The sequence below is a fragment of the Topomyia yanbarensis genome, chromosome 2 (assembly GCF_030247195.1).
Source record: "Topomyia yanbarensis strain Yona2022 chromosome 2, ASM3024719v1, whole genome shotgun sequence".
NCBI classification, from domain to species: Eukaryota; Metazoa; Arthropoda; class Insecta; order Diptera; family Culicidae; genus Topomyia; species Topomyia yanbarensis.
The window spans coordinates 285,173,140-285,199,110 of NC_080671.1; the positions used below are offsets into that span (position 1 = coordinate 285,173,140).

General features: G+C 39.3%; 1 protein-coding gene and 1 long non-coding RNA gene across 2 annotated transcripts in view; both read left to right on the forward strand.

Moving 5' to 3' along the window:
- Positions 1–25,971, forward strand: part of LOC131683215 (acyl-CoA synthetase short-chain family member 3, mitochondrial) — a 967,052-nt gene that overhangs the window by 417,560 nt on the left and 523,521 nt on the right. The gene's annotated exons all lie outside the window — the stretch shown is intronic.
- LOC131683222 (uncharacterized) lies at positions 9,732–11,044 on the forward strand. Its single transcript, XR_009304434.1, has 3 exons — positions 9,732–9,804; positions 9,861–10,358; positions 10,416–11,044. It is a non-coding gene; the product is annotated as an uncharacterized LOC131683222 (long non-coding RNA).

Sequence of the window (25,971 nt, forward strand, 5' to 3'; positions counted from 1 at the left end):
GGGAGACTTTAACGCTTGTTCAGTGGGGCAGCCGCTGTACAAATAGCAGGGGCCAAGCACTAATGGAGGCGCTTGCGAAACTCGATACTGTGCTAGCTAATAATGGCTCCGCTAGTACATTCCGTAGAAACGGGGTGGAGGCGTGGATTGACGTAACATTTGCCAGCCCGAGTCTGGTTCCAGGCATGGAATGGAGGGTAGACGAAGGCTGCGCCCATAGCGATCATTTAGCAATCCGCTTTAGGATCAACTATGGTGTGCAGCATCCGAGGGCGGGAGATCCCTGTCAGGTACGCGGGTGGAAGTCCAATCACTTCGACAGCGAAGCTTTCACCGCGGCCCTGGGACTGGAGGCCAACACCGACAGTCTAAGCGGGGATGCGCTGGTAGCTGTTCTATCACGCGCGTGCGACGCCACTATGTCGAGAAAAACCCTGCCAAGAAACGGCAGATGCCCGGTATACTGGTGGAGTGCCGAGATTGCAGCTCTACGATCAGCCTGCCTCAGAGCTAGACGTAGGATGCAAAGAGCTCGCACCCAGGATGCAAGAGAAAATCGCCGTGAAGTGTTTCGAGCTGCGAAATTGGCCCTTAACAAGGCCAATAGAAGCAGCAAGAGAGCGTGTTTCGACAACCTGTGTGAGAGTGCCAACGTGCATTCGTGGGGTGACAGGATCGTGATGGCCAAGACCAAAGGTGGCTCTTCACCCCCAGAACGGTCTCCGGACCGGTTGGTGACGATTATCGAAGTACTCTTCCCGTCTCGAGCCACAAGCCCCTGGCCACCTGCACTACGAGACAGTGCGGGCACGGCCGAAACGGTGGCTCCAGTGTCGAATGAAGAACTACTCGCAGTGGCTAAATCCCTAGCAATGAACAAAGCTCCAGGGCTGGATGGAGTTCCAAACAGCGCTCTCAAGGCAGCGATCATAGCGAACCCGATCATGTTCAGGCTAGCTATGCAAAGGTGCCTTGACGAGTGTCGTTTCCCCGATAGATGAAAAAGGCAGAAATTGGTGTTGCTGCCGAAGCCCGGGAAGCCGCCAGGCGACCCATCGGCGTACAGACCAATCTGTCTGATCGACACAACTGGCAAACTGCTTGAGAGGATTATCCTCAACAGGCTAACCCCATACGCAGAAGGTACGGACGGCCTGTCAAGCAACCAGTTTGGCTTTCGGAAGGGTAAGTCCACAGTGAACGCTCTCAACTCAGTGACAAAGACTGCCGAGATGGCGATCCAACGGAAAAGGCGAGGTATTCGATACTGTGCGTTAATAACACTTGACGTGAAGAACGCATTCAACAGCGCAAGCTGGGATGCCATCGCGCCCTCGTTACACCGGCTTAGCCTACCGATGGGTCTGTATCGGATCCTGGAAAGTAACTTCCAGAATCGTGTACTGCTATACGAGACCGACGCCGGTCAGAAAAGGGTTCCGATTAACGCCGGAGTCCCGCAAGGCTCGATCCTAGGCCCGGTGCTATTTTCTTTTTTTACAATGGAGAAGACATATACGTCCTATCCCAGTACACGTGCTGTTGGTAGGGTCCAATCTACCGCACAGGGTGCACTGGGGGCGTGTCGGGCTCGAATGGTGACGCTGCCATTAATACCGACTAAACTCCATTGGGCTCCGCCATCGTTCCTCCCATGAACTACCTCTCGGTATTACTTCTGGGGGGATGGCTGTACTTAGTGTACTCATTCACTCTCACTCACGCGTTCATACGTCCTGTATGAGGCTTACTTGGGTGCTCTCTCTATCGCACCTTGATTCACTCTCAAACACTCCCACATGAGGCTGACTTTTGTGCTCATCTTTTTCGTTCCTTGCGAGGCTGACTTGTGTGCTCACCTTACTCATTCCTTGCTAGGCTTACTTTTGTGCTCGCCCCACCCATACCATGTGAGGCTGACTTGGGTGCTCGCCCTGTCACCTGATTCACTCTCGATCATGCCACTCTATTGTACCTCTGTCACTCCCCCTGGCATCCCATGTGGGGCATTTTTCTTAGGCCCCACTTCTGACATACCATGCGAGGCTGACTTGTGTGCTCACCTTACTCATTCCTTGCTAGGCTTACTTTTGTGCTTTCCTCTTCCATACTATGTGAGGCTGTCTTTTGTGCTCACCCTTAACATGCCGTGTGAGACTGACTTGGATGCTCACACTTACACTCCCCTGCCACGCCATGAGGCATCGATAGCTAAGTCCCAACATACTGCGCTACGACCCTCCCGTCTTGGCATGAGGCAGTCCACTTATACGCCTATACACTCACTCTTCTGTCTTGCTTCGGGGTGGCTGGGTTTACCCCTTACGAGGTTGCCAGTCGCTGCGCCAAACCTGCCTCAGCATGAGCAGACCATTCACTCCCTTTTTTTACGCTTGGCCTTTTTCGCTCCAGCTAACCAATCACTAGTTAGCCGTGCCCGTCGTCTGTTGCTCGGTTCGCCAGATTATCTGTAGCCTACAGGCAGTCTGGATGGTAACAGCCGAGACTGCGTTCCACTTCTCCACCGATTGACACATCCGCTAAATAAGGGTATCAGGTGTTGTGTCCCAGCCACAGACGTCAAGCATTGCTCTTCTTTCGACGTCGAACCGATGACATACGAACAGTATGTGTTCGGCAGTTTCGTCTACACCTGGGCAGTCCGGGCAGACTGGGACCTCCGCGTGCCCGAACCTGTGGAGGTACTGTCGGAAACAGCCATGGCCTGACAGGAATTGCTCGATATGCTAGGTATCAGTCGGTGGGTTCACCTACCTTTCGAGGAGTTGTCCCACTCACGCTGCCATCTGGCGACGAGGTCACCCTGGTGCGCTCGCGGGCTCCCCTATTTCCACGTAGCTCGAAGCACTCCTCATCTTCCCGAATGACCAGCCCGACTGGCATCATGCTCGCTATCACGCAGGATGCATCGTGTGATACCGTGCGGTAGGCAGATATCACTCTGAGGCACATCACGCGGTAGGTGCTCTCCAGTTTCTGTAGGTAACTGGTTACCCTCAGTGGTCTTGACCATAACGGGCCGCCGTACCTGAGGATAGATACGGCAACGCCTGCCAGTAACCTACGTCTACTGGCGCACACCTTTGAGCTGTTGGACATCATTCTCGATAGAGCCGCAACAACAGTCGACGCTCTCTTGCATGTATAGTCGACATGGCTGCCGAAGGTCAGCTTGTCGTCTATAATGACTCCGAGAGACTTCAGACTTCGCTGTGAAGTGATCGCGACTTCTCCCACATGGATAACTGCATGTTGTGCCGACTTGCGGTTGTTGACGATAACTACCTCCGTCTTATGATGAGCGAGCTCCAGGCCTCTCGCGCTCATCCATTCCTCCACCGTGCTGATCGCGTGTTCTGCGGTTAGTTCTACCTCAGGAATTGACTCCCCGTAGACCTCCAAGGTTGCGTCGTCGGCAAAGCCGACGATCTTGACCCCAGGAGGGAACTTCAGTCTCAGAACCCCGTCATACATCAGGTTCCATAGCACCGGGCCTAGGATCGAGCCCTGCGGGACTCCGGCGGTAATCGGAACCCTTTTCTGACCGGCATCGGTCTCGTATAGCAGTACGCGGTTCTGGAAGTAACTTTCCAGGATCCGATACAGACCCACCGGTAGGCTAAGCCGGTGTAACGAGAGCGCGATGGCATCCCATCTTGCGCTGTTGAATGCGTTCTTCACGTCAAGTGTCACTAACGCACAGTATCGAATACCTCGCCTTTTCCGTTGGATCGCTATCTCGGCAGTACTTATCACTGAGTTGAGAGCGTCCACTGTGGACTTACCCTTCCGAAAGCCAAACTGGTTGCTTGACAGGCCGTCCGTATCTTCTGCGTACGGGGTTACCCTGTTGAGGATAATCCTCTCAAGCAGTTTGCCAGTCGTGTCAATCAGACAGATTGGTCTGTACGCCGATGGGTCGCCTGGCGGCTTCCCGGGCTTCGGCAACAGCACCAATTTCTGCCTTTTCCATCTATCGGGGAAACGGCACTCATCAAGGCATCTCTGCATAGCTAGCCTGAACATGTTCAGGTTCGCTATGATCGCTGCCTTGAGAGCGTTGTTTGGAACTCCATCCGGCCCTGGAGCTTTGTTCATTGCTAGAGATTTAGCCACTGCTAGTAGTTCTTCATTCGACACTGGAGCCATCATTTCGGCCGTGCCCGCACTGTCTCGTAGTGCAGGTGGCCAGGGGCTTGTGGTTCGAGACGGGAAGAGTACTTCGATAATCGTTGCCAACCGGTCCGGAGACCGTTCTGGGGGTGAAGAGCCCCCTTTGGTCTTGGTCATCACAATCCTGTAGGCGTCGCCCCACGGATTCGCGTTGGCACTCTCACACAGGTATTCGAAACACGCTCTCTTGCTGCTTTTAATGGCCTTGTTAAGGGCCAATTTCACAGCTCGAAACACTTCACGGCGGTTCTCTCTTGCATCCTCGGTGCGAGCTCTTTGCATCCTACGTCTGGCTCTGAGGCAGGCTGACCGTAGAGCTGCAATCTCGGCACTCCACCAGTATACCGGGCATCTGCCGTTTCTTGGCAGTGTTTTTCTCGGCATAGTGGCGTCGCACGCACGTGATAGAACAGCTACCAGCGCATCCCCGCTTAGACTGTCGGTGTTGGCCTCCAGTCCCAGGGCCGCGGTGAAAGCATCGCTGTCGAAGTGATTGGACTTCCACCCGCGTACCTGACAGGAATCTCCCGCCCTCTGATGCTGCACATAGTTGATCCTAAAGCAGATTACTAAATGATCGCTATGGGTGTAGCCTTCGTCTACCCTCCATTCCATGCCTGGAGCCAGACTCGGGCTGGCAAATGTTACGTCAATCCACGCCTCCACTCCGTTTCTACGGAATGTACTAGCGGAGCCATTATTAGCTAGCACAGTATTGAGCTTCGCAAGCGCCTCCATTAGCACTGGACCCCTGCTATTTGTACAGCGGCTGCCCCACTCCACTGCCCAAGCGTTAAAGTCTCCCGCTATAACTACCGGTTTCCGGCCCACTAGGTCCGACGAGAGCCTGTCGATCATCTGGTTGAACTGTTCTATGGGCCACCTTGGTGGAGCGTAGCAGCTGCAATAGAACACACCATTGATCTTGGCAATCGCAACACCCTCGGCGGAGGAGTGTATTACCTCTTGAACCGGGAACCGTCCCGTTGTACAGATTGCCACCATTCCAGACCCGTCCGACACCCAATTGCCGTTGCCGACAGGGATGCTGTACGGGTCTGATAGGAGGGCGACATCTGTCCTCGACTCCGAGACCGACTGCCACAGCAGCTGTTGGGCTGCTGCACAATGGTTAAGATTTAGCTGTGTGACGTTCACGGCTTCTTCTTATTTGCCTCGCCGAAAGGGCACGAAGGTTCGCCCATGGCATGTTTATGGGCTTGCTTCTTAGCGGTGCAGATAAGGCACTTGTGCGCCTTAGTGCAACCCCGCTCCTTATGCCCCTCCTCGCCGCAGCGACGACATAGTTTGCTCCTGTCTATGTTCTTGCACTCGTAGGCTTTGTGGCCGGACTCAAGGCACCGATAGCACCTATCCACTGAAGGCGGCTGGGGTACGCTAATTGGGCATACCGACCAGCCGATCTTCAGCTTACCTTTCTCGGTTACCTTTTTGGCATCCGCCTTCAGTAGCCTGAGGTAGGCTACTTGGGTGCCAGAGGGTCCATCTCTCAATCGCACAGAGGCCCGCTCGATTGTGACGACGCATTGCTCCTTAACGGCTGCGACGACATCTTCTGCGGTCGTGAACTCGTCCAGATGCTTGCAATGGAGAGTCATTTCCGCCCCTAGCGACCTGACCTGGGCGCCTTCTCCAAGGACCTCTTGTACACCGCACTAGATTGTGCGCCTCGCTTCAGCACCAGAAGCATTTCTCCCGTTTTGGTGCGTCTCACGCTACGCACATCTTGGCCAAGGGTCGAAAGGCTTTCGGCCGCCTTCATCGACTTTAGGACGTCGGCGTATTTGTCCTTGTCGGTTTTTAACCACAAGGCCTCACCTCTGTCCTTGGCCTTCTTCGCGGGCCGCGGTACCTCCGGTGTCGATGCCGGCTTCTTCTTGGTGACCAGCGTCCAGGGGTTTACGCCCCCCTGCCCCAGTCGCGCCGGGTTGCTGGTACCATCGCTCTGCCCAGCGAGGTCAATCTCGCCGTCGCTTACCTCGGCCAAACGGCGTTTGGCCTTAACGGTTGCACGCCGCGTGGTGTCGGTTTTTGCACCCTCGCCTGGCGACTTCCTAGGGCGCTTCGCGTTCGACGGCGTCTTACGATTGCCCTTGCCCTTGCCTTTTCCCTTCGAGGGGAACTCGGCCGCCGCTTCGAACGACATGGCTGCTCCATAGCAGGTGAAGGCCACTGTCTGAGTGCCTGTATCCACCTTCTCTCTGGGTTTCTCTGTCGGACTTCTCCCGACATTCCACCCTCTTGGCATAAGCCTGCTGTTTCTGTCTTGCGACACGAACAGTTTTCCGGAGCTCCAGGAGACTCTGCTTTAACTCCTTGCTTATGTTTTGCTTTGCGCTAGTGAACTCGATTATTGGATCGAGCTGCTCCACCACTTTGCGCATCGCGGATAGTGGCCCGTCCAGTGCGTTGGTAGGGCTATTTCCTACCACTACTGGGGGATCACTGGTGCTATCAGATGCAGCACTCGTCGCTCCACTACTCTCCCCATTAGACCTCGCCAAACCACCTCTAGCAAAGGGGTTTGGCACCTCTGTTTGATTGTTTTTGTTTTTGTTTTTCTCCATGTTTGAACCCAAGAGTAGCGCGAGAATAAATGTCCGCCACGCCAGAGCTCCGCATTAACGTGGTAAGGGACGCTTACTGTGGGGGTTGCCCAGGTACCCCACAGGCTCCGTTAACGATCGAGCATCTTTTTCATCCCCTCAATCACTCATCCCTCGGCACGGGTCGCTTCACGCCTTGGAATTGGTTATGACCTATCTTGCTTCACGTGGTGACCGCGGCCCAGATCATCACAACCATCCTCCTTCACCAGGGCTTTGTACCAGTAGCTCTAGTTCTCAATAGTTCCATGTACGTGTATTATTACAGACATGCTACTATTGAGATCCGTCATTCGCTAGCGGAGTTAGGCCCGGTGCTATGGAACCTCATGTATGACGGGGTTCTGAGACTGAAGTTCCCTCCTGGGGTCAAGATCGACGTAACTTTGGAGGTCTACGGGGACGACGTAACCTTGGAGGTCTACGGGGAGTCAATTCCTGAGGTAGAACTAACCGCAGAACACGCGATCAGCACGGTGGAGGAATGGATGAGCGCGAGAGGCCTGGAGCTCGCTCATCATAAGACGGAGGTAGTTATCGTCAACAACCGCAAGTCGGCACAACATGCAGTTATCCATGTGGGAGAAGTCGCGATCACTTCACAGCGAAGTCTGAAGTCTCTCGGAGTCATTATAGACGACAAGCTGACCTTCGGCAGCCATGTCGACTATACATGCAAGAGAGCGTCGACTGTTGTTGCGGCTCTATCGAGAATGATGTCCAACAGCTCAAAAGTGTGTGCCAGTAGACGTAGGTTACTGGCAGGCGTTGCCGTATCTATCCTCAGGTACGGCGGCCCGTCATGATCAAGAGCACTGAGGGTAACTCAGAGTGATATCTGCCTACCGCACGGTATCACACGATGCAACCTGCGTGATAGCGAGCATGATGCCAGTCGGGCTGGTCATTCGGGAAGATGAGGAGTGTTTCGAGCTACGTGGAAATAGAGAAACCCGCGAGCGCACCAGGGTGACCTCGGTCGCCAGATGGCAGCGTGAGCGGGATAACTCCTCGAAAGGTAGGTGAACCCACCGGCTGATACCTAACATATCGAGCTGGGTGGAAAGACCCCATGGGGAAGTTCACTTCCACCTGACACAATTCCTGTCAGGCCATGGCTGTTTCCGACAGTACCTCCACAGGTTCGGGCACGCGGGGGTCCCAGCCTGCCCAGACTTCCCAGGTGTAGACGAAACTGCCGAACACATACTGTTCGTATGTCCTCGGTTCGACGTCGAAAGAAGAGCAATGCTTGACGTCTGTGGCTGGGACACAACCCCTGGTACCCTTATTCAGCGGATATGTCAATCGGTGGAGAAGTGGAACGCAGTCTCGGCTGCTACCACCCAGATTGCCTGTAGGCTACAGGTAATCTGGCGAACCGAGTAACAGACGACGGGCACGGCTAACTAGTGATTGGTTAGTTGGAGCTTAAAGACCGAGCGCAAAAAAGGGAGTGAATGGTCTGTTCATGCTAAGGCAGGTTTGGCGCAGCCACTGGCAACCTCTTAAGGGGTAAACCCAGCCACCCCGAAGCAAGACAGAAGAGCGAGTGTATAGGCGTATAAGTGGACTGCCTCATGCCAAGACGGGAGGGTCGTAGCGTAGTATGCTGGGATTTAGCTATCGATGCCTCGTGGCGTGGCAGAGGAGTGAAAGGGTGAGCATCCAAGTCAGTCTCACACGGTGTGTTAAGGGTGAGCACAAAAGTCAGCCTCACATGGTAGCACAATAGTAAGCCTAGCAAGGAATGAAAAAGATGAGCACACAAGTCAGCCTCGCGTGGTATGTCAGAAGTGGGGCTTAAGAAAATGTCCCACATGGGATGCCAGGGGGAGTGACAGAGGTACAATAGAGTGGCACAACCGAGAGTGAACCAGGTGATAGGGTGAGCACCCAAGTCACATGGTATGCGTGAGGCGAGCACAAAAGTAAGCCTAGCAAGGAATGAGTAAGGTGAGCACACAAGTCAGGCTCGCAAGGAACGAAAAAGGTGAGCACAAAAGTCAGCCTCATATGGAGTGTTTGAGAGTGAATCAAGGTGCAATAGAGAGAGCACCCAAGTAAGCCTCATACAGGACGTATGAACGCGTGAGTGAGAGTGAATGAGTACATCAAGTACAGTCATCCCCCCAGAAGTAATACCGAGAGGTAGTTCTTGGTGGAAACGATGGCGGAGCCCAATGGAGTTTAGTCGGTATTAATGGCAGCGTCACCATTCGAGCCCAACATGCCCCCAGTACACCCCTGTGGTAGCTTGGACACCTACCAATAGCACGTGTACTGGGCTAGGACGTATATGTCTTCTCCATTGTAAAACAAAGGGGTCGCTCCTAAAGCCGTTACTGTAAAACCGCTAATAAAATATTAAGACTTTTAATAGGAGATATCCATTGACTTCTGTACATATTTAAATGTTAACATTGTTGCAAATGAAGAAAAAATTGCAACCTACTTGAACTTCCAAGACGAAGCTATCCTGAGTTTCTTTGATGGAAGGCTTCCAGTTACCCTTCACGCGATAATTAGTTTGGATGATCACTGGCAACAGCATACAAAGTAAAAAATCCTTTTTGTGTCCGTCTGCCGCAGTTTTGTATTCTTCGAATAATGATAAATACGCCTTGTCCAATAATGATAAATACGCCCCTTGTCAACGACACGACTAGACACTTGCATTCCGAAACTGTATCACAAATCTGATTACCACTCAGTAACTCAGGTAACTGGTACTGTCAAATATTTGTAATTTGTAATTTGTAATTTTATTGAGCACGATAACCTGTTAGTACAGACAGTATCCAAATATGATATTTGGATGGAAAATATATGAAACCTGCAACACTGAAGAATCTGTTGTTATTTTTTCCAAATAACCTTCCGTTGCAACCGTTGGTTACGCTGTTATTTATTTGAAAAATCGTTATCAGTTAAAAAAAAATTCGGATGAATATTTTGTGTCGTGTAGAGAGTAATAATTATAGTAAGTAATTATTAATAATTTGATTGGGCTTCAAATTCTAATTGCTGGATACTCAGGCACAGGTTTGGCATTTTATGGTACAATATTTGGATACGTGCGAAGCTAGTGGATTAGACCTTGCCGAATGGCTGTCGATGTTGTTTTAATTGAGCTTTTCAACTCTTGGCCGAGATTACAGTTCCGAAGGATTGAGCCAAGGGTTGCTTATATGCTTGCAGCATCTGCGAGAATTTGGTTAAGCCTATCCGCAGAAGCGGAAGGAGCGGCGGTTTTATACTACTCGATTGGAAAATAACATTACTTCGAAGAACGCCATTCCGACCACCCGGAAGATAATGTTTCGACTCAAGACAAAGGATAGATTGGGGTTGAAACAAACTACAGAGCTTTTGCGTATACGGATTCTAATCTGCAGGGGCTTTACTGGGTCACAGAGCTACTACATCGTTTCCCAAATCTCGTGGTTGGCGTGTTGACCCGTGAGGCAGTCCTTCCGGGGTGGTATAACAACTGAACAGATAATCAGCTATCTGGAACAGCACGCACATCTCACGGTAAGTGAAAAGTTTCGTGCAATTTAAATTTGTTATGACCTCTTGTTAACATTAAAGATGCTGAACACGAAACATACCGCCAAAACCAAGTCAGCCCTACCACCGACGGATGTCGATCAGATCAAATTATGGGAAAACGAACGCAATCGATTCACCTACACCGAGGGAGTGGTGTACAATCAGTTTCTTTCGCCGGGCGATTTCAAGACACTGCGCGATTGTCGATTGGGGTGATGATCCGGCAGAAAGAACGCACCCGCACCATGGTCGTCACCAAGAACGGCCACAACGATGTCAAATGGTTCTAAGAGCGATACTCAAAGGGTGGAACCCAACCCCTGGCTGCCGGAACTAACAGCCAGGGGTTGGGATTTTTTTTCTAACAGCGAAAGATAAGCTATGTCGCATTTGGTTTGCTTTAATAAAATTATAGAACTAGGGGAGATCTAATACAGATGTTTTGATTAACTGTACTATCTCATCTCTTAGATACGAAGTTATCCTTCGAATGACAGTTGGGAGCTTTTTAGGTTTTTAAATCAGGCTATTTTCTTAACTCCTAAAGAAATTAGGTTTGAAGCGTGATGCAACTAATGTATTTGTGATTGGTTTTCTCAATATTAAGAATCAAGAAAAAATAGTTTGAACACGTTCTTTTCTATTCAGCAAGAGTTGTTTTGCAGTGTTGTGGCTACACTGCTAATTCAAAGGCAACCATCAGTAAGCGGAAGGAAGTTTAAAAGCTATAACGGGCGATCGGACAGATTCAGCAAAGAGCGATTCTATCGGAAGCTTTCAAAAAGTAGCAAATCTATAGAAAAGCATTCTAAAGAAGGTGCCGCCCTGCAGCAAGCATTCAGCGGACTGGACATTGCCCAAGAAAATTGACACACCGATTTTAACGCGCATAGCCTGTCCTTGGAGCACAAAAGACCATGGATTTTTAGCAGCTGTATATTGCATTATTGAATGTAACAATCTATATTTCTGTTCCAAGAAAACATTCTCTAGATGACGTACAGTTTTTGTAGCATTATTCCAACCCATCGTTAAAAGCAGTGAACACTAGAAATGCTCGGATCCGACATCCCCGTGCAGTTTCTGAATGAGCAGAAAGCTATTTTTTTATCAAAATTGCATACATCTTGAGAAATATATCTGTTATACGGGCAGCAATTTGCAATGATGTAATTTTAATTTGTGATCCGTGATTTGCTCGTATGAACTGAAGGTTGTGTTGCAAGGTACATAACGATGCAACCGGTCAACAGCGATGCGATCTGAAGCCTGATCTGGTTGTCGAACGGGGTGGCTCCAGGAGTGGGTCTTGGAACGTTGTGGCGATTTAATATAATCACGAGTAATCGAACTTTCGCGAGTTGTCTTCCTTAGTGTGTTGGATTGGGTACGGCGGTCGCGGTCATGTTCACGGCTTCGGCTTCGATTGTAACTCTTGGAACGAATTCGGAGCTTATGAGAGCGCGAACGTGAACTGCGGCTCCGCGGTCTCTTGCTTCCTTTAATATAATCTCGGACATAATGACCTCGCCCTCCACACTCGTAGCGTCTGTCGTCCGGATGGATGTTGCCACGACCTCGTTTGCCATGCGGTGGTTCGCCACTGTAGTAGATAAACTGTTTAGGGTACCTAATATACAAAAATAAGTTAACGCATTTACCAGTGTGATGACAATATAAGAAAATGGTTACTTTGTCGGTAGCGTATTTACGCTAAAGAACAAGAGAGAGCGGGAGAAGCCGCGTTTATGTCCAAGAGTCTGGTTTAGGTTAACGGAAATAGATCCGATTGATGGGCGAAAGGCATTCGGGTTGCTTCGGACAAATGCCGAATCAAAGCGGGAGAAGTGAGAGGTCAATATTCGTCTGATTGCTCTCGTGTAGATGCAAGACCCTGATAGCCGAAAGCGGAGCGAACGTATGCGAGAGTGGAGAAGCTTGAAAGGATTGCAATCGCAGCTGTGAAAACTGAACTAGGGCGTTATTCTGTTGGCAAATGTTAGAACGATCGCACGCGATAGAAATTGTGTTGATTGCCAGTAAAGGAAGCGTCACGACAGCCACCACAGTGAAAACAACGACCGCCCTTGCCGGTAGATAGTTCGACCCGAGCACAACGGCCGCAGACTGTTTTTCCATCAAGACCACGCGCCGAATTCTCTGCATCCCAGGCATCTTCAAATTCTACAAATGCAAACCCCGATGGATTGCGAGCAACCCACACGTTTCTTAGCGGATCTCAATCTTCTGCTTGCTAGCGTTCTTGCCTAGCTCTTCAACCTAAACATAAACAAAGTGTTATGAGGATGTGAAACATTTTTCTTGACTGATAATTGGAGTTATCACTTCACGTTTTAGACACTTTTCGGGCCAAAAGGCTTCGAAAGAAGCAAATTTTGCCGAAATCCAAGAAAAAACAAGTTTGCTTTCGACTCTTGCAGCAAACGAAACAGTATGTTTTCTTTCCTAGCTGTTACGGACTTTGGTTGCTAGGGTATTCAAATAAACATTGAGAAAAAACGAGGCAGTGTTGCGTGAGAAATATATATTTCATCGTTACCGAGGGGTCGCTCAATGTACTGGTAACTGGCGGGATATTTCTTGAACACTTTTTTTTCGGAATTTTCCATGAAGTTTCAGGTCGTGTCGTTGCCTTGTCCTTCGATACCGCACATTGAACCAATTTTCCCAACTTTTGGAGCAGTAATGGAAATCGAGCATAAAAATTACTGGTTGCTCCGGGGCGCATGTTTTCAAAATCTAGCTGGATCTGTTGGGTACACGGCTTACATATAGAGGCTAGTTCGTTAAAGTGTAAACATTCTTTCAGGTGACGTCATAGAAATCGTTAGCGTAAACATTATAGTAGGCAGGCGTTAATTTTATTTTGCAGCAAATGCGTGTTGATTTTGTGACTTTTAAATTCATGTAAAATGGTGAAGTTATGAGGACGACAAAATCGGTCCCAAGAAAAAGTTTTTCACTTTCCCAAAGCAAAAAGGAGTATGTGCTTTGTGGATAAAAGCATGCGGAGTTGGAAGTGAGGTGAACATAAAAGGGGCCAAAATATATTCGAATCATTTTTTAGAAGAGGATTATAGACTTAAGGATATTTTACTAAACACTGAATTTTGCAAACGCAAGCTGAAGAAAAGTGCATTCCCGAGTCAATTTTTGCCTGTCGGAAACATTTATGCGGAGGAGAATAATGAAATCTCCCAAAGAAAGGAACTCGTTCGAGATGCAGTGTCTGAATACGATCGGTAAAACAATTCCTATGTTTTCTTTATTTCCTATTATCAATATGAATTAATTTAGGAACTATGGACCGAGTCTTACGCAGGATGCAGTTGTTCAAACTGAGGTTGAAACTGAGTAAGATGCTGTTGATTGAAGTAAAAAGTACGTGGCTTTAATATCACCTTTTTACATTTCTTACAAAAGAAATGTATAGGATTCGCTCAAACTTTGACAACTTTTTCCGAGGCCCGGAGGGCCGAGTTTCATATACCAATCGACTCAGCTCGACAAATTGAGACAATGTCTGTATGTGTGTGTGTATGTGTGTATGTATGTATGTACAAAATGTCATGTAATTATCTCAGCAATGGCTGAACCGATCTTAATGAAATTAGTTTCAAATGAAAGGCCTAACATTGCCATTTGACACTATTATTTTTGATTTTCGATATGTTGTTTACTTTCTGAGATATGGGCGATTTTGTCAAAACACAGCAGGTTTTTTGCAAAAAACTTTCGAACAATACAAGATTGTCGCACAAACTGCACATAAATAGAAAGCTTGTAAAAATACCTTTCTAACAAGCTATAGATTGTCGAAATCCGTGCACGAGCGGCGGAGATATTAGATATTTGTTTTTTTTGTCCTCGCTTACCAATTTCCACTAATTAAAAATGAGATTGTTTCATACAGAGTATTGATTTACTGGTGTTTTAGGGGCAAAACTAAACCGATTTTGAATATCGGGGTATGAAAACACATCTACGTGATTCAAGGAATTCGATGTTGAGAACATTTTGTGAATTATCTTTATAATAAATGAACTATTTCTCAAAAATCAATATATAAGTTCACTTCAAAGGCAAAATAATGTGTTGATAAAGAAACAGTGAGTTCTAGTATTTATTCCTTGGATTAGGCATTGCGTTCAATCATGAGGTAAATGTTGGATGGTATATCAATACACAGATCAACAAGTAATTCACCTAGTAGTGAGATAAAAGATTTCTAATATAATTATACTTGTGGCGTCACCGAAAGCAACTGTATGTTTGAAGCCCAAAAATCTAGCGAAAATTTAGCTCTTTTGCAAGATTTAGGTTATACTGGTTATGGAGCAAAAATTACTACTTACATTATTTATGATAAGAATGTAAGAATCAATATATCATAATAATATACCTATAAAAATAATGTCACTGCATTAACCATCATTTGCCATTCCTCACACGCCCCCCCCCTCTCTCTCTCTCTCTTTTTCTCTCTTTCTCTCTCTCTCTCTGTCTCTCTTCTATCGCATCTATCTAGCTATTTCTGTATGCATTTCTAAGTTGTGTGATAAGATCTTCTGCCAATCTGAAATATTTATTAATTGTAATTGCGAAGGTTTGAGAAAACAAAACTATTTTTTGTCTGCTGCTACATCAACTCAACTTTAATTCAATTGTATTCAAAGCCTGTATCTACACTATAATTAAGGAAATTCATGGCTATATCAGAAAAATATTTGGCTTAACTGGGTAATATGAAAGTTTGACGATGGAAATTTTCAAAAGAGACATTCCACGTGCGATATTTAAACTATTCGTATCTCTATTGAATTTTGAATGAAATATATGCTCAAAGACTGAAAGCTGAAGCCAGGATTTCGAAGACAAAATACATGAGAGGAAGAGGTTCTAGAGACGACAATGTGAATCTCCCACCCGAGTTCGGATTGACGGTGACGAAATCGAGATGGTCGACGAATTCATGTATTTGGGCTCACTGGTAACCGACGACAATGATAACAGCAGAGAAATTCAGAGACGGATCATAGCGGGAAATCGTGCCTACTTTGGACTCCAGAGGACGCTCCGGTCGAACAAAATACGCCGCCGCACGAAGTTGATTATCTTCAAGACGCTGATTAGATCGGTGGTCCTCTACGGCCACGAGACCAACGCGCCCTTGGAGTTTTCGAACGAAAAGTGTTGCGTACCATCTATGGTGGCGTGCAGATGGAAGACGGAACGTTGCGCAGGCGAATGAACCATGAGTTGTATCAGCTGCACATTCGTTGTATTGGTACGAACTTTCATGAAAAATAACGGATCAAAGACCACAAATTAGATCCAGGAAAAGAAGTCCCCAAAGTACCCACTCTCGATGGGGGATGCAACTACAATGTGTCTTCTAACTTATCGTCGTCCATATTTGGATATACTGAGTAATTTGAACCATTTCTTTTTCACAATATTGGTCTGTATAGGATTTATTTATCCATATTTCCTGCACGAGAATTCCGAACGAAACAATACAAACACGGCTTTTATGCAATCGACATAACCTAGACATTTCACACTATTTACTTCAATTCAAATAAAAACTTTGAAATATCTACCTGTCTCATTCACGAATCGCATTCTCTTTCTGTTGTTCTCTGTTCAAGGGGCTTGAGAGCACATGTGACCTTGTCTCACTTTACTATATTCAATTGCGCGTTAAAATACTGGACCAGTAAATTCTGTTCTGCACATAAATCTTTTTTCGGGAATATGTGACCAAAAAGTAAACTTTGAATTCGTCAAGTAAAGAAGCATGAAAACAAAAAGAATAAAACCAAAAAAGGATGGAAGCCCTAGAAAGTCCATTGCATATTTATTAGCCTTTTCTCAGAAAATGGGATTTTCAAAAACATTTCAAAACTTTCTGATGCAATGGTTTTCAAATTCGTACAATCCGGTTTTGTCATTTTCTTTATTCAAAAATGTGTTTGGCTTCAAAAATATGACCATTTCATTTTAATTAATTATTTCATTCCGCATCTTTTTATTCGTTTTGTTCATCTGCGTTCATTTTACTTATTTTATTCGTTTCATTCTTTGGATTCACTCTGATCAGTTTATTCTTTTGTGCATTTTACTCATATCATTCATTGTTTTCATTGTATGCATTTTATTCATTTTTTCCAGTTTATTCATTTTGTTCAGTTTCTTCATTTTAATAATCTGACTATTTTTTCAGTTTTAATCATTTCATCCAAATAATTTATTTGATTCAATTTATTTCTTTATATTAATTTATAACCTTTTACCATTGTTTATTTTTTCATTTTAATCAATGCATTTTATTCTGCTCATTTTCTTCTTTTTATTCATTTTATCACTTCAGCTCATTTTGTTTATTTGATTCGTTTGATTTATTTATGCATTTCATTTATTTTATACTTTATTCATTTTGTTCATCCATTCTTTTTATTCATTTGATCCATTTCATTAATTTGACACATTGTATTCACTGATTGAATTAAATCAATTTGATTCATTTAATTCATTTGATTCATGTGATTCATGTGATTCATGTGATTCATGTGATTCATTTGATTCATATGATTCATTTGATTTATTTGATTCATTTGATTCATTTGATTTATTTGATTTATTTGATTTATTTGATTGAATTAATTCATTTGATTCATATGATTCATTTGATTCATTTGATTCATTTGATTCATTTGATTCATTTGATTCATTTGATTCATTTGATTCATTTGAATCATTTGAATCATTTGATTCATTTGATTCATTTGATTCATTTGATTCATTTGATTCATTTGATTCATTTGATTCATTTGATTCATTTGATTCATATGATTCATTTGATTTATTTGATTTATTTTATTGATTTAATTCATTTGATTCATTTGATTCATTTGATTCATTTGAATCATTTGGTTCATTTGATTCATTTGATTCATTTGATTCATTTGATTCATTTGATTCATTTGATTCATTTGATTCATTTGATTCATTTGATTCATTTGATTCATTTGATTCATTTGATTCATTTGATTCATTTGATTCATTTGATTCATTTGATTCATTTGATTCATTTGAATCATTGGAATCATTGGAATCATTTGATTCATTTGATTCATTTGATTCATTTGATTCATTTGATTCATTTGATTCATTTGATTCATTTGATTCATTTGATTCATTTGATTCATTTGATTCATTTGATTCATTTGATTCATTTGATTCATTTGATTCATTTGATTCATTTGATTCATTTGATTCATTTGATTCATTTGATTCATTTGATTTATTTGATTTATTTGATTTATTTGATTTATTTGATTTAATTGATTGATTTAATTCATTTGATTCATTTGATTCATTTGATTCATTTGATTCATTTGATTCATTTGATTCACTTAATTCATTTGCATCATTTGATTCATTTGATTCATTTGATTGATTTAATTCATTTGATTTATTTGATTGATTTAATTCATTTAATTCATTTAATTCATTTAATTCATTTAATTCATTTAATTCATTTAATTCATTTAATTCATTTAATTCATTTAATTCATTTGATTCATTTGATTCATTTGATTCATTTGATTCATTTGATTCATTTGATTCATTTGATTTATTTGATTCATTTGATTCATTTGATTCATTTGATCCTTTTGATTCATTTGATTCATTTGATTCATTTGATTCATTTGATTTATTTGATTTATTTGATTTATTTGATTTATTTGATTTATTTGATTTATTTGATTTATTTGATTTATTTGATTGATTTAATTCATTTGATTCATTTGATTCATTTGAATCATTTGATTTATTTGATTCATCTGATTCATTTGAATCATTTGAATCATTTGAATCATTTGATTCATTTGATTGATTTAATTCATTTGATTCATTTGATTGATTTAATTCATTTAATTCATTTAATTCATTTGATTCACTTGATTCATTTGATTCATTTGATTCATTTGATTCATTTGATTCATTTGATTCATTTGATTCATTTGAATCATTTGAATCATTTGATTCATTTGATTCATTTGATTCATTTGATTCATTTGATTCATTTGATTCATTTGATTCATTTGATTCATTTGATTCATATGATTCATTTGATTTATTTGATTTATTTGATTGATTTAATTCATTTGATTCATTTGATTCATTTGATTCATTTGAATCATTTGGTTCATTTGATTCATTTGATTCATTTGATTCATTTGATTCATTTGATTCATTTGATTCATTTGATTCATTTGATTCATTTGATTCATTTGATTCATTTGATTCATTTGATTCATATGATTCATTTGATTCATTTGATTCATTTGATTCATTTAATTCATTTGATTCATTTGATTCATTTGATTCATTTGAATCATTTGGTTCATTTGATTCATTTGATTCATTTGATTCATTTGATTCATTTGATTCATTTGATTCATTTGATTCATTTGATTCATTTGATTCATTTGATTCATTTGATTCATTTGATTCATTTGATTCATTTGATTCATTTGATTCATTTGATTCATTTGAATCATTGGAATCATTGGAATCATTGGAATCATTGGAATCATTTGATTCATTTGATTCATTTGATTCATTTGATTCATTTGATTCATTTGATTCATTTGATTCATTTGATTCATTTGATTCATTTGATTCATTTGATTCATTTGATTCATTTGATTCATTTGATTCATTTGATTCATTTGATTCATTTGATTCATTTGATTCATTTGATTCATTTGATTCATTTGATTCATTTGATTCATTTGATTCATTTGATTCATTTGATTCATTTGATTCATTTGATTCATTTGATTCATTTGATTCATTTGATTTATTTGATTTATTTGATTTATTTGATTTATTTGATTTAATTGATTGATTTAATTCATTTGATTCATTTGATTCATTTGATTCATTTGATTCATTTGATTCACTTAATTCATTTGCATCATTTGATTCATTTGATTCATTTGATTGATTTAATTCATTTGATTTATTTGATTGATTTAATTCATTTAATTCATTTAATTCATTTAATTCATTTAATTCATTTAATTCATTTAATTCATTTAATTCATTTGATTCATTTGATTCATTTGATTCATTTGATTCATTTGATTCATTTGATTCATTTGATTCATTTGATTTATTTGATTCATTTGATTCATTTGATTCATTTGATCCTTTTGATTCATTTGATTCATTTGATTCATTTGATTCATTTGATTTATTTGATTTATTTGATTTATTTGATTTATTTGATTTATTTGATTTATTTGATTTATTTGATTTATTTGATTGATTTAATTCATTTGATTCATTTGATTCATTTGAATCATTTGATTTATTTGATTCATCTGATTCATTTGAATCATTTGAATCATTTGAATCATTTGATTCATTTGATTGATTTAATTCATTTGATTCATTTGATTGATTTAATTCATTTAATTCATTTAATTCATTTGATTCACTTGATTCATTTGATTCATTTGATTCATTTGATTCATTTGATTCATTTGATTCATTTGATTCATTTGATTCATTTGATTCATTTGATTCATTTGATTCATTTGATCCTTTTGATTCATTTGATTCATTTGATTCATTTGATTCATTTGAATCATTTGAAGCATTTGAATCATTTGAATCATTTGAATCATTTGAATCATTTGAATCATTTGGATCATTTGAATCATTTGAATCATTTGAATCATTTGAATCATTTGAATCATTTGAATCATTTGAATCATTTGAATCATTTGAATCATTTGAATCATTTGAATCATTTGAATCATTTGAATCATTTGAATCATTTGAATCATTTGAATCTTTTGAATCATTTGAATCATTTGAATCATTTAAATCATTTGAATCATTTGAATCATTTGAATCATTTGAATCATTTGAATCATTTGGATCATTTGAATCATTTGAATCATTTGAATCATTTGAATCATTTGAATCATTTGAATCATTTGAATCATTTGAATCATTTGAATCATTTGAATCATTTGAATCATTGGAATCATTTGAATCATTTGAATCATTTGAATCATTTGAATCATTTGAATCATTTGAATCATTTGAATCATTTGAATCATTTGAATCATTTGAATCATTTGAATAATATGAATCATTTGATTCATTTGATTCATTTGATTTATTCGATTGATTTAATTCATTTGATTCATTTGATTCATTTGATTCATTTGATTCATTTGATTCATTTGATTCATTTGATTCATTTGATTCATTTGATTCATTTGATTCATTTGATTCATTTGATTCATTTGATTCATTTGATTCATTTGATTCATTTGATTCATTTGATTCATTTGATTCATTTGATTCATTTGATTCATTTGATTCATTTGATTCATTTGATTCATTTGATTCATTTAGTTCATTTGATTCATTTGATTCATTTGATTCATTTGATTCATTTGATTCATTTGATTCATTTGATTCATTTGATTCATTTGATTCATTTGATTCATTTGATTCTTTTGATTCATTTGAATCATTTGAATCATTTGAATCATTTGAATCATTTGAATCATTTGAATCATTTGAATCATTTGATTTATTTGATTCATTTGATTCATTTGATTCATTTGATTCATTTGATTGATTTAATTCATTTGATTTATTTGATTGATTTAATTCATTTGATTCATTTGATTCATTTGATTCATTTGATTCATTTGATTCATTTGATTCATTTGATTCATTTGATTCATTTGATTCATTTGATTCATTTGATTCATTTGATTCATTTTTTTCATTTGATTCATTTGATTCATTTGATTTATTTGATCCTTTTGATTCTATTGATTCATTTGATTCATTTGATTCATTTGATTCATTTGATTCATTTGATTCATTTGATTCATTTGATTCATTTGATTCATTTGATTCATTTGATTCATTTGATTCATTTGATTCTTTTAATTCATTTGATTCATTTGATTCATTTGATTCATTTGATTCATTTGATTCATTTGATTCATTTGATTCATTTGAATCATTTGAATCATTTGAATCATTTGAATCATTTGAATCATTTGAATCATTTGAATCATTTGAATCATTTGAATCATTTGAATCATTTGAATCATTTGAATCATTTGAATCATTTGAATCATTTGAATCATTTGAATCATTTGAATCATTTGAATCATTTGAATCATTTGAATCATTTGAATCATTTGAATCATTTGAATCATTTGAATCATTTGAATCATTTGAATCATTTGAATCATTTGAATCATTTGAATCATTTGAATCATTTGAATCATTTGAATCATTTGAATCATTTGAATCATTTGAATCATTTGAATCATTTGAATCATTTGAATCATTTGAATCATTTGAATCATTTGAATCATTTGAATCATTTGAATCATTTGAATCATTTGAATCATTTGAATCATTTGAATCATTTGAATCATTTGAATCATTTGAATCATTTGAATCATTTGAATCATTTGAATCATTTGAATCATTTGAATCATTTGAATCATTTGAATCATTTGAATCATTTGAATCATTTGAATCATTTGAATCATTTGAATCATTTGAATCATTTGAATCATTTGAATCATTTGAATCATTTGAATCATTTGAATCATTTGAATCATTTTAATCATTTGAATCATTTGAATCATTTGGATCATTTGAATCATTTGAATCATTTGAATCATTTGAATCATTTGAATCATTTGAATCATTTGAATCATTTGAATCATTTGAATCATTTGAATCATTTGAATCATTTGAATCATTTGAATCATTTGAATCATTTGAATCATTTGAATCATTTGAATCATTTGAATCATTTGAATCATTTGAATCATTTGAATCACTTGAATCATTTGATTCATTTGAATCATTTGAATCATTTGAATCATTTGAATCATTTGAATCATTTGAATCATTTGAATCATTTTAATCATTTGAATCATTTGAATCATTTGAATCATTTGAATCATTTGAATCATTTGAATCATTTGAATCATTTGAATCATTTGAATCATTTGAATCATTTGAATCATTTGAATCATTTGAATCATTTGAATCATTTGAATCATTTGAATCATTTGAATCATTTGAATCATTTGAATCATTTGAATCATTTGAATCATTTGCATCATTTGAATCATTTGAATCATTTGAATCATTTGAATCATTTGAATCATTTGAATCATTTGAATCATTTGAATCATTTGATTCATTTGATTCATTTGATTTATTTGATTTATTCGATTGATTTAATTCATTTGATTCATTTGATTCATTTGATTCATTTGATTCATTTGATTCATTTGATTCATTTGATTCATTTGATTCATTTGATTCATTTGATTCATTTGATTCATTTGATTCATTTGATTCATTTGATTCATTTGATTCATTTGATTCATTTGATTCATTTGATTCATTTGATTCATTTGATTCATTTGATTCATTTGATTCATTTGATTCATTTGATTCATTTGATTCATTTGATTCATTTGATTCATTTGATTCATTTGATTCATTTGATTCATTTGATTCATTTGATTCATTTGATTCATTTGATTCATTTGATTCATTTGATTCATTTGATTCATTTGATTCATTTGATTCATTTGATTCATTTGATTCATTTGATTCATTTGATTCATTTGATTCATTTGATTCATTTGATTCATTTGATTCATTTGATTCATTTGATTCATTTGATTCATTTGATTCATTTGATTCATTTGGTTCATTTTATTCATTTTATTCATTTGATTCATTTGATGCATTTGATTCATTTGATTCATTTGATTCATTTGATTCATTTGATTCATTTGATTCATTTGATTCATTTGAATCATTTGATTCATTTGATTCATTTGATTTATTTGATTTATTTGATTTATTTGATTGATTTAATTCATTTAATTCACTTGATTAATTTGATTCATTTGAATCATTTGAATCATTTGATTCATTTGATTTATTTGATTGATTTAATTCATTTGATTTAATTCATTTGATTCATTTGATTCATTTGATTCATTTGATTCATTTGATTCATTTGATTCATTTGATTCATTTGATTCATTTGATTCATTTGATTCATTTGATTCATTTGATTTATCTGATTCATTTTATTCATATCTTTAATTTTATGCATTTCATGTTCAGTCATTCGTTTTATTTCATTCAATTTGTTAAATTATAGAAATCAACAAAACGACCGAAATAAAAAAGTAAAGCAAAAAATGAAACAGTAGGTTTTTAAATTCATAAAATGAGTAGAAAAATTAATGGAAATCATTATAATTTTGATCCAAATACACGAATCAAATTAGATCAGGTTATTACATAAAAATTAAGATTATATTTAGAAATTGTTATAAGATTAATAGAATAAATTGACTCATTTATTCTATTAATCTTATAACAATTTCTAAATATAATCTTAATTTTTATGTAATAACCTAATCTAATTTGATTCGTGTATTTGGATCAAAATTATAATGATTTCCATTAATTTTTCTGCTCATTTTATGAATTTAAAAACCTATTGTTTCATTTTTGCTTTACTTTTTTATTTCGGTCTTTTTGTTGATTTCTATAATTTATTCAGTTTATTCGAGATTTTATTCGTTCAAGACTAGAAACTGTTTTCATCCCACCTCTAATTGGGTGCCTACTTCTCGTGAGTTCTGCAAACTAATCCAATAGTGAAATGTGTAAGAAATGTCTCATCTCACTGCTAGGTGGATTAAATCGGTTTTTTAGAAATAAACTGGTGCTATCATATCGGAAAGAAATAGGGTAAACGAGCCCTTATTCATCTCATTAGTCAGGATGTCACACTATTTCGTTGATAACTCGGCCTACTGTAACTGGATTGCACTTAAATATGTTTCAACATCTTTGCTTCGTTCCTAAGAAGTAATACATTGAAGAATCGGACCTGGAAAATGTAAAATACTCACGTTTGAGTGAAGTGAAAAGTCGAGTACAACGCACCCTTATTCATCCTACCATTTAAGCTAATGCGTTGAACGGAGATAGCAGACACTGCTCTAACTAATGTGTTCAAATGGGTGGGATGAATAGAGGTGCTAAGATGAATTAGGGAGCTGTTACCCTAGCTACTTTGAAAAGAAACCTTCGACTGGAACGGAAACAAAAGCAGATGTACGCGGTGCAGTTGAAGAAAACCAAAGAGCTGTGTCAAGGTGTAAATCATTGTTTCAGCAAGGGTCAGTTACGAAAGCTACGGAACCCACTAAAAAGGGTGAGATGGAGCGCTGAAGATATATCCACTACAATATCACTTTATTCTGCTGGATCGAAAGCTTTTCGTCTCCTAAGATCGAAGGGGTTTACTTTATGTCCACGCTTCGAAAATGGGCTGGAAAAATTAATTTATGCAGAGGAATTTTACTACCAGTTCTTGAACTTTTAAAATCGACGGCATACAGCGAGAAAGAACGAGTATGTGTCTTGTCATTTGATGAGATGAAAATTCGATCAGTTTACGAATATAACCGGCGAACTTATAAGGTACTAAGCCCATCTAGATATGCTCAGGTAGCGATGATTCGTGGCTTGTACAAAAACTGGAAGCAGGTTGTTTTTTACGACTTTGACTGCGCAATGACGGCATCGGTTTCCAATCGAATCATCGCTGCGTTGGATGAGATTAATTCTAGAGTGGTTGCCTTGGTGTGCGATATGGGTCCAACCAACATGGGATTGTGGAGGGAATTGAACATCAGTAATGAGAAACCGTTCTTCCTTAGCAACGGGAATAATAAAGTGTTTGTTTTCACTGATACACCGCATCTAATTAAACTTGTCAGGAACCATTTCTTGGACACTGGTTTCTTACTGGACGGTCAGATTATTAACTCACGGCCTATTGTGGATCTAATGAATCTACAGCAACATGACTTGAAAATTTGCCATAAAATAACGGCCACACATTTGGATGTTAAAGATGCTGGGAGGCAAAAGGTTAAGTATGCTGCGCAGCTTTTTTCTAACACCGTATCCCAAGCTATCAAAAGGGGAGTAAGTCTTGGTAAACTAAGTTCGCCTAACGCATGCGAAACGAGCGAGTTTATTAAGCTCATCAACGATTGGTTCGATTTGTTCAATTGCTCTTCTACAGCAAAAGGTTGCAGGGAGCGCATGAAAGCGTTTGACCATTCCAATGAAACCCATCAGACTATCTTAAACAGTACAACCAAAGCCATTGTAACCATGAGAATACCAAATAAAAAAGCCATGCTTCCATTTCAAAAAGGAATTCTCACCAATAACGCAGCGATTGTTCAGCTAGCTAAAACATTGGAAGTTACATACGGCAATCACTATGTTTTGACGAGGAGACTCCAGCAGGATGATTTAGAGCGCTTTTTTGGTACTATACGCCCCAAAGGAGGATTGTATGACCACCTCACGGCAATGGAATAAATATATAGGTTGAGATTGTGCATCTTAGGTAATCTTCACACATAATGATATTGTTTGTTCAAAA